Source organism: Diorhabda carinulata, chromosome 2 (genome assembly GCF_026250575.1).
Source record: "Diorhabda carinulata isolate Delta chromosome 2, icDioCari1.1, whole genome shotgun sequence".
In the NCBI taxonomy this organism is placed as follows: domain Eukaryota; kingdom Metazoa; phylum Arthropoda; class Insecta; order Coleoptera; family Chrysomelidae; genus Diorhabda; species Diorhabda carinulata.
The window spans coordinates 31,363,718-31,379,819 of NC_079461.1; the positions used below are offsets into that span (position 1 = coordinate 31,363,718).

At 31.7% G+C, this 16,102-nt stretch overlaps 1 long non-coding RNA gene across 1 annotated transcript; it reads right to left on the bottom strand.

The window, feature by feature from the left end:
* Positions 1–1,144: 1,144 nt before the first annotated feature.
* Positions 1,145–4,162, bottom strand: LOC130903678 (uncharacterized). The gene is made up of 2 exons (XR_009060764.1): positions 3,933–4,162; positions 1,145–1,302 (listed from the first exon to the last, which is right to left on the bottom strand). It is a non-coding gene; the product is annotated as an uncharacterized LOC130903678 (long non-coding RNA).
* Between the last annotated feature and the right edge of the window lie 11,940 nt (positions 4,163–16,102).

Below are 16,102 nucleotides of genomic sequence, written 5' to 3' on the forward strand. Positions count from 1 at the left end.
CCCTTTCACTATAGCTCCATAAAAGGTTATCAGTTTTTCAACTAAAAATAATATAATAATAAAAAAACTAACTCTGACAGCGCGCCACTCGTGAAATTTCTACAAAGTTTGTTTATGTCAAAATAGTACGGAGCATATTGGTCACTAAATTTGAAAAAAACATTTAGAGGGTATTCATGATTTATAAAAAATTCTTGATTTTGATTTAAAATTTTTAACACGCTATATCTCGGTAACTGGGCCTGTAAGGGTTCGTATTCCTATATCGAAATGAATGATTTATTGATAACTATCTGTGGTAGAGCATTGTTGGGCGAATATAGAAACACCCTGTATATTCTGTAGGTATAAATTTGTAAATATTAGGAAACATATTTTTTTGTTTGTAAAAATGAATATGTGAGAGATATACGAAAATAAATAAAACAGCTTGTCTTGAGTTTTTTTACTAATTTTTATTGATAATACATTTACAAAGTCCCCAGAAATAATTGTATCACATTTCAACACTCGTAGATAGTCTATATCTTCTATTGATTGTAAGCGGGTGTCTTGTAGCAATAATTTTAGTTTTGGAACCACAAATATCAGAACTCTTTGTAGTTATCACAATATTGAAGTTGAAAATTATCAATTAAATCTAATGACACTTTGGTACAAAAGAAGAAGTTGTAACTTCTTATGTTAATGCAATTATCTTCAAACATCTGCCATTTTTTAACAAAAATCAAACAAGGAAAGTAGAGATAAAACTGAAAACATATTTGATTATACATTTTATTATACTTAATTAATTAGAAATTGATTGTCATTTGGTAGCTCATTCTTGTCGACGTGGAACAGTTTTCTACTAAACTCCCTAAGCTACATTTTCCACAATTTTTTTTGAAGTGTTCAAAAACCTATAGAAAAATTAAACAATCCAGCAGCTGACCGCATTTACCCACCAGGATAGAATACTATCTTATAATTACAACCCGATTAACTGGATCAACAATTATCGTGATCGGATTGACCCGATCATAGTTTCCTGATAGTCTTTATTATGTCTTCTATTGATCGCGACCTGCTATCTTGTAGCAATTATTTTATTTCTGGAACAAGGAATATAACATGAATTACAAACAATAAAACTGAAAACACATTTGATTATACAGTTTATTTGAATCATAAGCATCATTATAAAAACGATTGTTATTAGCGTATCAATACTTAATTAATTAGAATTTGATTGTCATTTGTTAGTTCATTTTTGTCCATGGGGAACTGGAACTTCTCAAACTCCATTTTCCACAATTATCTCTGAAATTGAAAAATAAATTACTACTCATTCAATATTGTTGTAAATATTTAATCTCAAATAATACAATACTAGATAATGAATCGAAAATTTTCATAAAAAAAACTACTTAGTCCATTATATAAGATCAAATCGCTGTTCATTCAGTTCAGAGATACTATTACCATGTCTAGATCATTGTAACGTGGCCCAAGAAAAAAATTCGAATGTTATAAACAATCAAGCAATTTCACAAAATGGGTTTTTCGCTTGGTACTCGTTTTTTCAAAAAAGAGAGAAGGAGAAAATTTACTAAAAAAAGTTCTGATTTCCTGATCTTTGCCTCCATTATTTATAAATTTAATTTAACGCTGAAAATATCCCCCTGTATGTTAGATCAAGTTAATCAATTAAAAAAAAATTTCAAAAAGTTTATTCACTGTATTTAAAAATATACTGTGAGGGCACCATTCTTTTTATTGAAAATAACCATAGTAAAGGACTAAAAGAATCAAATTTATCTGCTAACTGCTTACAAATATTTTAGTTGTCATACATAGAAATAATTTTCTCTACTGTAACCTCCACCTTAGGATGTTATTGTAAGCCCTGGTATAGAGAAAATTCATGTACTTGTAGCAGGAAGCTAGCCAATACACGGCTAAATAACCAAGGTTAACTTTTTTAACGAGAACGGAGTAAGCTTCCTTCCCAGTATCAGGATCATCAGCTTTGCTAAAGCTCTTTTCTGGAGTTGAATACTTCTTAGAAATGGTCACTAGAAAGTATGATGAAGAAGATGTTGTCAATTTGGAAATTAACGTATAGTTATTTCTTTCTGTAAGTCTGCTTTTCTAATATGTTTGTCTCCACAAACGCAAAAAGGAATGGTTTCTTTTCTACCGAAACACTGTATATATTTGTGTGAAAACCGCATAAAAATCCATACAGTAGTTTTTGACTGTATCAAGAACAGAGAAATGTTACTTTACATATTACAGTATCCAAATACTGGAGAGTCGCCGACCATCTTCTGTATTTAAAGTCCTAATTTCAGTAGCTTCATGGACAATTTTTAGAATGTATTTAGTTTCTTCTGCAATTATTTTTGCTGGAAAACTAAAATATAAATTAAAATTGCCATGGTTCAAGTCGGCAGGGGTGGCGTGGAACAAATTTTCGGCGGCGTTCGTCTCGCCAATCAACACACATGTCTAATACATGTCCTATCAAAAATATAATTTTGATAAGTTGACCTTTCAATATAATTATTCATAAAATTATTTTTAACGATTTTCTCTGAACCGATAATATAAATTTATCTTCTTATAAACTATCATTTTAATTTGCGACGTATTTTTATGTTGCAAGCGCGAACAGAGGTGGATTTAGTACATTATATACATATAACGTTAATTTCTGTACGTGTTCATTACATTTAATTATCAATAAAACACAAAATAACGAAGTAGTCTCAAATATTTTACTATTGAAGATGGCTGCGGTATAATCAAACCCGACGCTTATTTATTTCGTGAACGGTCATTTCGGAAACGTTTCCGAACATGATCGCACGTTCATAAAATGACTGTTGCGTTTTCGAAATGTTTCCAAGTGCGATCCACTTCTAATTTTTCATAAATTCATTTTACAATTGTTGCTTCTTAAGTACATCGTAATGGAAACTCCCGACAAAGAAAGAAATTGAAAAAAAAACTCAGTAAAAGCTCGAAAAGAATAATGTATGTTATTCCCGCCAAAGAAAGCAGGTAAATGCTGGGAAAAGGAAGTTTTTGGTTGACATGACTGAACAACAGAAAGAACTAAAGCGGGCTAACGACTGGGTATATCATAAAAATGGGAACGGCAGAAAATAAATTGAAGAAAATTACTGATATGACCAAACAAGGGGAACGAAAACTAAGAGAAGATTAAAAAATGCATCAAAAATATAGATAAAAAAAGGTTTAGCAAATCTAATGCACCGTTACAATCAAATAATGACTTAGCACCAGTACATTTAAAGAGAAAAACTGTTCAAAATGATAGTGCAAAAGCTTACCAAGAAATAGAAATAAAAAACAAGAAAAATGATCGTTCAAATATAGAAGAAAATTGAATCTTTACAGAAAAAACCACAAAGAAGAGATGCAAAAATTAAAACTGTTCCAAGTCCAATCAGGAAAGTTGATACTTCAATTAAAGATATTCACGAATTTTCTGAAGTACACAAACAACTGTTTTATAACGAAGTTTTGACTAAGCAATTGGAAGAAAAGGATTATGTTTTTCCAAAAAAATCAAAAGAGAGAGAAGTCTCTCATAAACGCATCAGAGAAGTTTGATTACAAATTCGTTTCAAGTTTTATTTCTAAAGATAATGAAGACTTTGAAATGCATTATAGTATTTCCATATTAAAGCGGTTTGTTCAAATTGAAAGTGATTGAGATTAAGAAGAGGCTTCATAGTTTTTAAAATATTCGCCCAAAACCAAATACCTTTCAACTCCATTCATAATTGTTTGTGTGTATAAAAAATTTTAATACATCTAATCAGTCATCAATCCGAATCGATTGAGCAATAGCAAGTGTTTTTAACTTGTACTTATTTACGAAAATAAATTGATTACATATTGCGATAAATGCTACATACATGTTTATACCATTTGTTTTCTGCACTTCCCTCTCATATATATTTCTCCCTTTAGACAATTAGGCCGAGGATTCACCATTGTTGCTGTTTTAACTTCCACTCCACTACCCTTCTCAGAGTTTTGAGAAGACATCCCAAAAAGAACCAACAGAATTAACAAAACTTTAAAATAATTCATGGCTTGCTTGGTAATCTATAACTACTGTGATATTTCATACAAATATCTATTTATATGAAGAAATTGTTATTGAAAACAAGTCAGAGTGGAACTTAACATATGAACAAAAAGATATTATATATAATATAATTTTTAGGATCTTGAATATAGCTAAAATATTATTTGGGTGACCTTAGTATCAATTTGAAAGTAGTTGAAGAGATTTGTCTACTTGATGATCATTTCTGATCCTGCCAGAAGAGATTTTAGTGAGGTCTCTGTTGAACATTTTGAAAATGGTTCACAACTGAATCTTTAGAGCTCCAAAATGGTGAGCGGAATATCCAAAACACGGCAGCAACATTTACCCGTGATGAAACAAAACGAAAAAAGATTTTCCACGGCCCTCTATAAAAATTATTGCGAAAAAAATTTATACATACCTGCTATTATTTATTTCCATATTCCATATCTTCTATTGTGTGTCTATCCGGTTTCTGCACTTGTTACGGTAATATACTTGTCCCGTTGCACAATTATACCTGGTAGTAATTACTTCAGATGTTTTAATTTTTATTTCATTACCCTTCCCAGAACTTTGAGAAGATATCCCAAAAAGAACCAACAGAATTAACAAAACTTTAAAATAATTCATGGCTTGCTTGGTAATCTATAACTACTGCGATATTTCATACAAATATTCCTTTATATGAAGAAATTTTTATTGAAAACAAGCCAGAGAAGGACTTAGAATGTAAACGGAAAGAAATAAGATTTATTTATGCATCAAGTGTTTTCTGGGTTATCAAAAATGGCTAAAATATTATTTGGGTGACCTCAGGCAACTGAAAGAAAATAATGGTCATCTCTGACCCTGGGAGATGATATTGCAGCAGGGAATCTGTAAAAAATTTGGGAATCGATTTACAATTGCATCTTTAGAGCTCCAAAACGAAGTGCCGGAAAGGCAAAAGTCAGAAGCACCATTTACCGAAGATGGAAAATAGCAAAAAATTTATTTGAGATTTTCTATCAAAATTTTCATTTATTAGTTATTACGAAAATTAACACACACATATTATGATTTATTCCATATTTCAGATCACATTTTTGCATTTAAATATATGAAAAATGTATCCACTTGCGCAATTATTCTTAATATTCATCAAGTCGCCTGTTTTGAATTGGTTTATAAATACAACCATACATTAAAACCATTATTGGGTAATTCTAAGGATAAAATACCAAATTTGGTAAATAGTGGTATATATGAAATTAGGTATAGTGATTGTGACAGAAAGTATGTCGGGCAGACTAAGAGATCCGTTAATGATCGGTTTAAAGAGCACAAAGCTCATTTAAAAAATGGACGGACCCGAAAAATTGGGTATTGCCAATCACGCTGCCAATCATAATCATGAAATAAATAATTTAAAATTGTTAAAAAATGTGTTGAATGCTAAATGTAAGAACAGCTTAAATAGGGACAAAAGGCCTATTCCTTACAGCCCACTCTATAGTTTAGTAGTTAAGAAATAAATGTGAAGATTACTACTAAGGAGGTTTTTTCGCTGAAATTATTTTTCACGGACGTTTATTGGTAGAAAAATAAAGCATAAAACAGGTACGTCAAGTTAATAGATTTTTATTTACCTTCAGTCTCTGAAGACGATAACTAGGTTATCGAAATGCACGCCAGACAGTGTAATTTTGAGTGTTGGTGTAGTGGTAGTGTAAACATTGTGTTCAGCACGAATATCACCAACGGTTTTAAAAATTTCAACTTAGTTCAACCGTGTCCAGTTTCCAGTCCGCCTTGCATTCGTAATTTCAATTAATAAATCCTAAGGCCAATCAGAAGTGTGTGGAATAAATCTTCAATTGCCTTGTTTTGCCCAAATTGAAAAATTCAAGAATGTTGTATAAAACAATGTTTCACAATAAAATAAAAGATTAGTATTTATTTACCATAAATAAGCAAGTAAGTATGTGAAATTATTCAAAAAATTAATTCCATCATCGTCATCATATACAACCTATTCTTTCCTACGATTTTTCACTTAGCGGCGTCCCTTACATGTTTATGTCCTTCATTTGACTTCATCGATGCCTATCTTTGATTAGTCGGGCCCCAATTTTTCCTTCTAGCTTCCCCTATGGTCCCCCATCTTAGGTTAGATCTTCTCTTGGATCTTTTGATGACTCGTGGGTACATGTTGTAATTTTTGTGGTCTATTTATTCTCAGTCCTTCTTACTAAGTGTCTTGCCCTTGGAAAAATTTACATTCACATTGAAACCGGCCTATTTTTCTTGTAATATTCGAAAAATGGTCACATTTTTACGTTGAAAAAATAGGTAATTAATTTGCTTCTACGTTTTAGAAAAATAGTAACTTAAAATTTCACAAGCTTTTTTAGTTAATGTATTGAATATAAAGCATAAATATATTAAATGATTATAAAGATATTATATTTTTACTTAATATAAGTGCGGATCTGTCTTCTAGAGGAGTGGCTTGTCGATTATAGAAACTAATAGGCGTTCCCCAACTTTACAATTCCATGGTTTTACAATACGAAAATTACATATGTAACCAAGCTTTGTCAGAGTTAAAAAGTATTATAGTTCTTCCAATATCAATTGCTGATTATAAAAACCCATGCCGACATTTTTGTTTGATTTACCATACGCGTAGATACCACATTTTAAATTTTTATAAATACTTTCAAAAATATGTTTATCTTATGCCAGAAAATATTCGTTAAAAGGCGATCGAATTATTATAAATTGGACGGCATTATACGCCGTTATTTAAACAGATGCACTTTATTGTAGTCCTATTTGGAACTTGGAAAAAAAACATTATTATACCTTGTTAACTTGCTACAACTGAATACTGAGTTATAAACCGTAAATAGACGAGTAAATTTACCTATCAATAAGAGCGTTTGGTTTAAACAGGGTACCAGACGTGAACTGATCCCTTTTTGTACCCCATTAGAACTTCGGTAGTCTTTTATCTGACGCAAACAATCTTGTCGCCAACTATCCTTGACGATTCGGTAATTACCATCCGTTTCTTAACTGTTATAATTGTATTCTAGATAATCTGCTACCTTTTGCTGTACTACTTTTAATATCGCAGCCCTGTTCGCTTTATGTATTCTATATTCTACTATAAATTTTCCTACGTTTAAAATCTTGTGTAGCTTATTCAACTGATTTCAGTTTTCTTTATATGTTTTTCGGTTCTGTGACTACTCGATAAATGAAAAATTCATTTACTCTAGTTAATTCAGCTATTCTCATTACGATTGCACTATCAGATTGCTGAATATTTTCCTTTTTTAAATATTCGAATACATTTAAAATAACTTGCTGTGTTTGTGTATCTAAATCTTTATTATTAAATTCATACCTATCTTTATTGTCACTAAGCTATGCAATTTCATTATCTTCATTCACCCATAGTCTAATGAACACCCATATTTCTATTTATTTAAAGAAATGTATAAATTAAATAAATCTCACTGAGCCACGGCACCGCTTATCGAAGACTGTCTAGCAGGAATAGTTTAAAAAAATTGTGTAAATACGCTTTCCGACAGCTTCGGCCAATAGAAATGCATTATGTTTACGATTCCAAGTTGTCATTGGTTAAGATTAGAGATGAAGAGTCCACGTCTACTGACGGTTTGTTAGATGTTTACCGAATTTTATATGGGTATTTTTCATTTCTTAATTTGGTATGAGTGCAGTGCGTATTTATGAAATATTGACTGTCTTTTGCAATTGATATTGGAAGAACTAAACTAAAAATTTATTAAATACGTAAGCGAAGCATGGATAATCAAGACTAATCTCATAAATACATAAATAGAATAGGAGCTTTCCTGCGTTATTCAATGAAGATTTTATTCTTATAATATGTTCAATCAGTTGTTTAATTTTTCAACTATTGGTTCATGTCTGATCCTATTCTATTTTTATCTCATCTTTCCGCCTAATTGTCCAATAATTTTCTGCTACGTATGTTATGGTTGATGCTTCTATCGAACTAAACATTAAGTTGTAAAAGTAATATAAATACAATTACTGTAACATACTGAAGTACACTGTCGTATTTACGTTCTGTTTATAGCAACATAAATTCATTCGTGAAATTACGAAAGGGGAATAGAATTTACTAGAAAGGAGGGGTGTTAACTTGTTAGATTTTGCATCAGTTTGACGGGTGTCACCAGTGTCACAAGTGGAGAACGACTAATTACTTCGCGGCTTCGGATTTAATTAGACAAGTACTTGTTGGAGCCCTTTTGTACATTTCTATTCATTCTGAGTTACATCTTCGTTATAAATTAATTTTCAGAATTTCGTAAACGTGATTCATAGAATGTATGTGTAGTGTATCAAGACACAAAATGGAAGCTAACAAGCTAAAAAAGAAATTAATCAACTGTATTATCAGCACTTAAAACATTCAAATTCGAGCAGCGGAGAAACGATCACAAACTATCCTAGAAATTATGAGTACACCATAAGACATTTCCGGTAAAACTACAAATCTTACGGAAAAAACTCAAATAATAAAGTTGTAGGTAATAAAAAGATTCACAGCTTTTGTATCCACACTTTTTTCATACAACCTCAAAATTTATATGAAATGCTATTTTTGTACAAAATACAAAGATATTGTGTTTTTGAGCTGCTTCCAAAGAACAAAACGATCAATTCTTATGTTTACTGTCAACAAATAATGAAACTGGATGAAGAAATCAAAGAAAAACGACCAGAATTGTCAAATCGGAAAGGTTTTTTGTTCCACTATGACAATACACAGCCTCCCACATCTTTTGCAACTCGTTGGAAACTATTGGAGCTTGAGAAGTGACGCCACATACACCGTACAGTCCCGATCTGACAACATTTGATTACCACTTATTTCGAAGTTTGCAGATTACTCGAAATAATCAAAATTTCACAAATGACAATGACCTTCAATCGCACCTAGTCCAGTCTTTTGCTGATAAGGACCAAGAATTTTATAAGCGTAGAATCATGAAGCTGGAAGATATATGGAAAAAGATCTTGAGCAAAATGAAAGATATATAGTTGATTAAAAATTATTCTTTGATAAAAAAAGTGTTTTATTTCATACTACAAAACCGAAATTACTTTACCACCAACCCAATAATTTTTGTAATAGTAATTTAATACAATTGAGAATCTACAGGTCGGAGTTGGTGGAATGATGTCATTAACCATAGAACGACCAAGGTTTGGCACTTGAGATATTTTTCATTGTTTCTTCATTAAATTTTCAAGAAAAAATTCTACATTGTTTCTAGGTCGATACTGTTTCTACCATGTGAACCACGTTCTGTTCAGTTTTCAACTTGAAATCCGCCTGTGCGCGTTGCTGACTTATTTTTGGGTAGCAAATTTGCAAATAATAGTAATAATAGTTTGTTTTTTACACAATTCTTCACGCAACTGCAATTATGAATCGATATCTCTCTCAGAGCGAACTTGAAGAAGGAGTGGAAAATATTTCGGACTTTGAGGTTATGGAGTGCGACGATTCCTCAAGTAATATTGATGAGGAAAATCATGTTAGTGAAGTAGATGAAGCTACGTATAGTGAAGAAGAAATGGCTTCAGTATATGAAAGATGTACCTCGAATTTCACGTCGTTCTCTACCGAATATATTGCGCGAAAAAACAGGTTTGCGGCGAAACAAACAAGTACAAACTATATTAGAATCATTTCAAAATTTTTCTTTGAACGAAATTATGAGTGTTATCCTCATGCACACTAACGAAGAGGCAATTCGACAAAACATTCCGCTTACGAGTACTACCAAGATGTACGCTTTTATTGGAATTTTGATTCTGACGGACGCTAATGATGATACCAAAATGGACTATCACGATCTTTGGTTTGGAAGGTTCGTTTATTTTAGTACAATGTAAACGATTTGTTCAACTTATGAAAACAGTTGGAATTGATGATAAAGACACACGAGAAAAGCGCAGAAAAACCGACAAATTTGCCCCAATTCGTAATGTGTTCGAAAAGTTAAACGCATTGCTTTTGCGATTATATTGTTCCGGGAGCAAATATTGTTATAGATGAGATGATGTTACTTTTTCGAGGACGATGCCCGTTCAAAGTCTTCATGAATGAGAAGCCGGGCATTCATTAGAATGTTGGCAGATTGTGAAAAAATATATGTTTTGCGCATGGAAGTATACGCTGGAAAATCTGAAGACACTACACCCGCATCAAGAGGTCCAACAGCGATTGTGAAGAGATTAGTAGAACCACTAAAAAATACAAGACACAACTTGGCCTCTGACAGCTTTTATACATCTGTCGAATTAGCAAAAGACTTGTACCAAAATTTTGGCATTACGCTTGTAGGCACCATGCAGACAAACCGAAAAGGAATACCAGAGGAGTTAAAATTAACAAAAAAAAGAGAACTAAATTCAAATGTTATTGCGTTTACTGTTCCTGTATGTCCCTCGTGAAAAACCAAAAAAGGTGCTTATTTTGTTATCTACTCAACATTCCGCCGCAAAAATCAATGCTGAGCGGAAAAATAAGAGTGACGTGAATTTATTTTATAACTCAACTAAGGGAGGAGTCGATACGGTGCACTCTACAAAAAGACCGACAAGAAGATGGCCCATGTCTATATTTTCCACTCTAATTGATATTGTGGCATTGAATGTCTAAACATTGTTTATTGAAAGCATACCAACTTGGAATAGCAACAAAACAAATCGGAGGCTAATCTACTTTCAAGAACTAGGACTTAGTCTTGTAAAAACATTAGTTGAGCAAAGATCAGAAAATATAAATGGAATTCCTACGTACATGGTACTGAGAATGGAGTCAATACCTGGTAAAAATTTGCGAAATCCTTCTGAACAACATTCGAATGCAGCTCCAGAGGCAGGAACAACAGGTCGATGTTATATTTGCTGTTGCAGAAATTGCCTAAAACAAAATTTCAAAAACTACAATAATTTGTAGCAAATGTAAACGTTTTTCTTGTGGGACTCATTCCCAAAAGTCTTACGTGAGTGCGGCTTGCTACAGTAATTCATAAAAAATTATAATTGAAATTTTCTTCACTTTGTTTAGTGTATTTATCATTGAAATAAAAATTATTTTTTTTAATTGTATTTCTCTTTCAATGAATACATTTCATTTAACGTTTTTGTTATTTATACATAATATTTCACTACTTCATACAATCTATAAAAAGCGGTAGTATACACTAAATAATTAGTTGGTGGTAGTTTTTATCCAGCCTTGGTACAACATGAAACCAAAAATAACTTGATCTTCCGAGGGTTAATGCCAACATATTTTTTCATTTTTCGCCCCATGTATTTCACATACTCAACGCTATTCCTCAATTTCAATTTAATATAATTCAAAGTTATCACTAAAAATATTTGGTCGAGAATTTTGTTTTAATTGTAAAAACCAAGGCCCGTTAACATGAAAGAGACCCAAACTTTCTCAATTACCTTCAAGCACCCCATACGGAACGAATTTTAAATAAGGCAGTGTATAGTAATGTTGTCGAAAAGTGCGACCTTATGTTCATTTTAACGTCGGAATTTATTATTGGAGTACAGCTCAAAAAGTTATTCCTAATTAAAGTTTCGAAAGTGACTTATACATCGCCTGAATTTTAATAGGTTATATGAAGTTAATTATGCTTCTTAACAATACACAAAACCACTTCCCAAAGTTATAGCCTGTTATGAGTATATTTTAAAACTTTCAGTTTTTCCTCATTGTTTTGCTTAAAAACGTCTTTACAACGTGGGTTAGAACCGCCATCACGCCATCCACACTTCTAGATCCTAAACATAAAACACTATATATCAGAAATAATTTTATTCCTCCAATGGTTTGTTACTGTTTTTCTTTAATCACTTCCATTTATGAAAGGGAATTTATAGTTCTTCCAATATCAATTGAAGATTATAAAAACCTCATGAAATTTCAAAATACGTCTATAATCATAACTTAATAACCTTTACACCGGTTTAAAACTGCTATGAACGATTTAAAACTGGAAATTAAACACTGGAAGCCGTCTATTAAGACTTCTGGATTCTACATTGAGATAAGTAGATTGTTGGTATTTTGATTCGTATTTCAAATTCTATGTTACCACTTCGTTTTCATTACATTATTCTGTCCATATTCATTCATTTACACTTTTTAGACCTAAAATCTCCTAAAGAATTTCCGTTTTTACCTGTTTACCTCTATTTCTATGCATCTAGATCTTTCATGGCTCTTACATGTATCTATCTCAGGTTTTTCTCTACTTTGATGTGTACACCACGATATCTCGTATCAACTTGTTATTTATGTTGTAGTCGATGTAACTTTCGGTAACGACAGTTGATTTCTAACTTCCTAGGTAGTTTTTTCATAGCTGTAATGTCACTACCACAGCTAACAACAATATTATTGTTGCTGAAGTTTGACGAAATCAATTTGTTTATTCGTAGCAGCCAATTTATTTATGCCAACTTTTTGTATTGTGCAAATACTATTCTGGTAATTTGGAAATATAGAAAAATAGACTTATATGGGCCAAAGAGCATAAAAATTGGAATTTTGAACAGTGAGAAAATTTCCGGCATCTGTGTGTGATGGTGTGAGGCTCGATATTGCATTTCATAAACGGAATTGTCAATACTGAAAAGTACCTAGATATTTTAGAAGAATCATTGTTGCCAACAAGAGAAGTAACTTTAACCGCTGGGAACGCCTTTATTTTTCAGCAAGATGGAGCAGCATGCCATAAGTCAAAAAGGCCTTAAAATATTCCACTTTTAGAGTGGGTTTCAAGTAGTCCAGATTTATCACCAATAGAAACACTTTGGCATGAAATGAAACAGCAGTAGCGTGCAAATCCAGCTAGAACTGTCTTGGAATTAAAAGAAATAACAAGAAATTTGGGATGATTTTACTCCCGAATACTGCCAGAATTTAATAAACACCATGCCTCAAAGAATTACGGCTGTTATTAAAAATAAAGGGGACGTTACGTAATCGTAACTTTTAAAAGTATGTTCAATATTTAAGCTTTTCTGATTACATATGGTTTTTGTTTTTTTTTTTAGTTTGTAATTATAACATATGTTAAGACGTGTAACTTCTGTAAAAGTTTCTAAAATGTTTATAGTAGTTTATAGTAGTCTAAACGAAACAATTTGCCGGTTTTTAATAGCTGAAAAAGCAATAATTAGTAATTTTTTTCAATAGGGCCAACTGAAATGGGACGGGGCTCGTATAATCTTTTCTTATATAATTCTATAGAGTGGAGATTATATAATTATTATCAATATACTCTTAGTTTAGCCACAGAAATAGAAATATGTTTATTCGATAGTATTCATTTTAAAAATTTGAATCTTAAATTATCTCGCCACTCCTGATGGGAACCATTACCAACCTCTATAGATGAACCATAAATCTACCTCTTTTCATTTACATTCGTTATATATTGTAAGATTTATTGTAGCCTGACCGTCCTCAATGTCTTCATAAGCGGTTCCACATGTCCCTTAGACACTTTAAGTTCCATTAACTTATCAAATTACTTATTTTATTGCTGTGACGTGACAACCATAAATATAATTAATTATAGCTTGCTTTTGTATAAAATTGAAATAGTATTTGAGAGAGTAAAAACTTTAACATCCAACGATAACAATAGTCAGATTATTGAAACCACTTTATTTATATTTTATGTTAATAAAAAGTTGTCAATTAAGCTATTCAACTCGTATTTATCGTAATACGTTTATGAATAAATGTTGTTGTTCTATACTAATTTAGTAATTGTATTGTGAAGTTGAGATGCATTCACATCGTCAATCAATATTCCATCGTAGGATCTCAACTTTTGTCAAATAAATTCAAAGCGCGCAGTAAAAGATGCAATTAAGTCCCGATACAGTATAAAGCGATCACTGTACAGAGGATAAGTAGATATATTAGCATACATTAGTCCTCCCATTTTACGTGCCCGTCCTCGAGTTCATTAGAGTTCAGAAAGCTGCTGGTGTAGAATAAGCAATAACTCTATAGGAGGTGGGAATTTGGTTACAACACAATCCTTCTCTTTGCCTTAGTCAACGTCTTTTCTCCAAATAATATATCCTTTGTTTTCGCTTCTATCAATATGCATTTTAGGAATACATTGCATTTAAATAAGAATTTATGAATAAATTATCGCCTACTGAAATGAATATAACTTTATAAATCTATCTTTATTAATTGATGACAATCTTTTTCAGTATCATTACGATCTAGTGTTTAATATTATATTAATTGCATAAGTATCAAATCACTAGTATATTTTCAACTAATACTTTTAATAACGCTTACACTATATACTATTTACTGACCTACAACAACTTTGATATTGAACACTCTGTTTAAACCACCACTACACCAACAATCACAATTACACTGTCTGAAGCGCGTTTCGATAACCAAGATATCGTCTTCAGAGACTGAAGGTAAACTAAAACCTATAACTTGACTTACCTGCTTTATACTGAATTTTCCCACCAATAAACTTTCTCCCGCTAAAATTAATTCCTGAGGGAAAACCTCCTTGGCGGAAATCTTCTCATTTATTACTTGACTACTAAACTAGGTGTAGTGGTGGTGTAAACAGTGTGTTCCTAGTCAATATCACCAACGGTTCCAAAAATTCCAATTTAGAATACACTGATAGCAATGTCACTGTCGACAAGTTCATGTGTCTGTCTATATCTCTCTATATATTTGATGATTCTCATATATTTATACAATTTTTTTATAGTTTATAAGGTGAACATGTTGTTATATTCTAATGGTACGTGTGTTTTATTGAGTCAAAATGCAAGTTTATTGATTTATTGTGGCCTATAGCTAACCCCACTTACTTACTTACATACTAACCTTCTACTTTATCAACCATCACAATACGTCATAGCTGATACTTCACAATTAACGTTTTGAAGCTCTTCAGACAATGATTTTTTGATAGTAAAAAGATAAATATTTGTATTTGTAGCAATGTCGCAGCGTTAAAATCAAAAAATGTGTTTTTTAACTAATGTCGGTTTTCATTTTTAAAAATTTCTAAGTCTTAATTCAAACATGTCTCGTTACTTGAGACGAATTATCTCTAACTCTATGAAGAGTAAAATTGCTTCACGTTCTATCAGTCATTCTCTCTTTGTTCATTAGCGACGCAGATTACTATTCATTCAGATCCATGACAGAGCTCTTGGTGGGAAAAATTTGATTCCAAAACATATGTTGAAAATGCAATTCGACAATTTCTTGCATCTAAGTCAAAAGAATGGGTTAACCAAGGTTTCAAAGAGCATGCTAAACGTGGGATTGAAACCATGGAATACGATGGTGTAGACCTCGAATATTAAGGCTTTTTTTAGATAATTACCGCCAAACAATATAAACATTATTTATGAGAAATCCTGTATAATATTAGCTAATACTATGTGTAAGTTACCAACAATAATATCATTGAAATTACTGATAACTAATAAAAACAAAAGAAAGTAAGACAATATACTGTTAAAAGGATGAAGCCATTTGCTTGCCAAGTTCCATTAAGAATCAGATGAATCTTTGTTAAGCAACTGAAGATGTTCCTGTGCGAAAATTCTGTTTGCAGCGCCAGAAATGTTTGTTGCACTTTTAAATTAAAAAAAAAAAAAGTTATTAAAGATCTTCAGAACAGCGGCATGCATATGAATCTGAATAATAACAAAAAGGTTCATTAAACCCTATAGTATTTCCTGTGGACTTTAAGTCTTCTCGAGGTCCACACGTATTCATTAGCTGATTCTGCAGACTGTGCTATGGATCGTTACATTTCTATATAGATGTCTAGTATGCTCAAAATCCCATTTTGCGTTTGTTATATATGGGCATTAAGAAACTCAACC